This window comes from Hippopotamus amphibius, chromosome 4 (assembly GCF_030028045.1).
Source record: "Hippopotamus amphibius kiboko isolate mHipAmp2 chromosome 4, mHipAmp2.hap2, whole genome shotgun sequence".
NCBI lineage: Eukaryota > Metazoa > Chordata > Mammalia > Artiodactyla > Hippopotamidae > Hippopotamus > Hippopotamus amphibius.
Window position 1 is genome coordinate 6,929,298 of NC_080189.1, and position 2,288 is coordinate 6,931,585.

Genomic DNA, 2,288 nt, shown 5'->3' on the forward strand with positions numbered 1-2,288 from the left:
GGCTGTTGGTAGATATGACATAAGCAGGGCCTTGAGATCTACCTGAACAATTGGGTTTGCCCTCTGGCACGTCCACCCTTACCCTGAGATGCACTTACCCTGTAAGCTTCTCTCCTTTGGCCTGGGCCCCAGCATGAACACACAAGGCCCAGCCCTCAGCCCAGTCCTCTGAGAGGATCCAAGGCCGGCTAGAGCCCCAGCTTGAAGCCCACTCACCTGGCCAAGCCCAGCCTAGGCCAGCAGATTCACATCCAACCTGCAAACCCATGGGTGTGACAATACATGCTTATTGCTGTGTGTCATGGGTTGGGGGTGGCTTGTTATGCCACACGATTGTGAATAAGACTGGCAAATACTGAAATCAGTATCTAGAAGGAGGCTCTGGCTGTCGCCCCCAAAAGCAGAAGGGAGCACAGCAGTTTCTTTTGCACACTCAGTTTCTATGACTGTGCATGCTTCCTATTTGTCCAGTCTTTGAATAAAAATGTTTATGGGGGCTTCCTAGGTGGCGCAGTGGTTAAGAATCTGCCTGCCAATGCAGGGGACATGGTTCGATCCCTGCTCCAGGAAGATCCCACATGCCGCGGAGCACCTAAGCCCGTGCGCCACAACTATTGAGCTTGCGCTTTAGAGCCCATGAGCCACAACTATTGAGCCCATGTGCTGCAACTACTGAAGCCCACGTGCCTAGAGCCTGTGCTCCACAACAAGAAGCCACAGCAATGAGGAACCTGTGCACCACAACAAAGAGTAGCCCCCACTCACCGCAACTAAAAAAAAAAGCCCCCGGCAAAAAAGACCCAACACAGCCAATAAAAAAAATAAAAAAGTTTATTGCAGTAAGTGTGTTCCTGTACTGTCACTGGATTCTGCGTGTGTGAGGGGTGGATACCTTGTCTTTTAAGCTCATATGTTTCCCAACTGAGGGAAGCCTCACCTGGATCTAATGTAGATCCTGGACTTTGATTGAATGAGGCTTTGGGGACTTGGGATAAAGCTAAGTATATTTTGCACATGCGAGAGATGTAAATAATTATGACCGAGAGGGCAGACCGTGGTAGATTAAACTGCTAGCCCCAGTTCTTCACTTTTCCTATCCATGCCCTTTACCACAAGACTTTTCAGATCCTCCCATTAGAGGTGGGATATATCTCCCTGCCTTTGATTTAGGGCTTGGTCCTGTGACTTGCTTTGACTGATGGGATGTTAGCGCATGTAATACAAGCAAAGGCTTGCAACCTGCTTGCATCGTTGGGCTTGCCTTTTTGCGTTTCTGCTATTGCCATGCGAAATGCTTCCCCTGTTAGCTGCTACTCCTCCAACCGGGACTCCAGAATGAACAGACAGAAACCAAGCACAGACGGACCCACAGCTTGAAGCAGGGCCACCAGGTAACGCCCAGCCTGGATCCACTGTTTGGCATCCTTGCTGCTGCCCTATGAACATAGAAATAAATACTTATTGTTGCATGAAGCAGAATCTTGGGATGATTTGTTTTGAAGCATTACTGTGGGAATAGCTGACTAATACACTATGGTTCTTACAGTTTCTCCCCTTACCCCCTGCAGTGCTCACCAGGTTCTGAGTGAGGAAAGAGGAAGAGACTTCAGTTTTTGAAGGAATTTGGTTTGTGGCTACAGGGTAGAAAAGTGACTGTTAGACAAGTGAGGGGTCTCTGGGGAATGGAAAGATGGACAGAAGTCAGTCTCTACCATTTGTGGTGGGTCTGCTGGTTTCCACAGGCTGACTGGAAATGAACAGAGTTTACAGTACACTATGGAATCCTTGGGTGTGGCAACACAGGTGAAGTAAGCTAATGAGGACCTTTATTTCAGGCAAGGGGGTATAGCTCAGGGGTAGAGCATTTGACGGCAGATCAAGAGGTCCCCGGTTCAAATCCGGGTGCCCCCTGCTGGTGGCTTGTTTATTGCCAAATACAGATAAATGACCATTCTTTCTTAGCACTTTTCTTACTGTGAGTCACCATCATGACCACTCTTCCGTGGTCCTTGTCAGCTTTCTGACGTTGCTTGTGTTCTCTGACACAGATCATGCTTCTGTCCTTAATGATTTGCATGTGTTTCAGTTCTTAATGAGTTCCTCTTTTTTAAAGTTTACATTATGGAGGACACACTGAATCAGAGGTTACCCAGCTTGACTGCACTGGAATTACTTAGGGAACCTTATTAAAAAGACAGATTAGAAGGGGGAAGGGGCCATATAGGGATAGGGGATTAAGAAGAATACACTATTAGGTTTTAACATAAGCTACAAGTATACACCATACA

General features: G+C 47.5%; 1 non-coding gene across 1 annotated transcript; it reads left to right on the forward strand.

Annotated features, from left to right (window-relative positions):
- The first annotated feature begins 1,839 nt into the window (after positions 1-1,839).
- Positions 1,840-1,911, forward strand: TRNAC-GCA (transfer RNA cysteine (anticodon GCA)). The gene has a single exon. It is a non-coding gene; the product is annotated as a tRNA-Cys (tRNA).
- Positions 1,912-2,288: the final 377 nt, after the last annotated feature.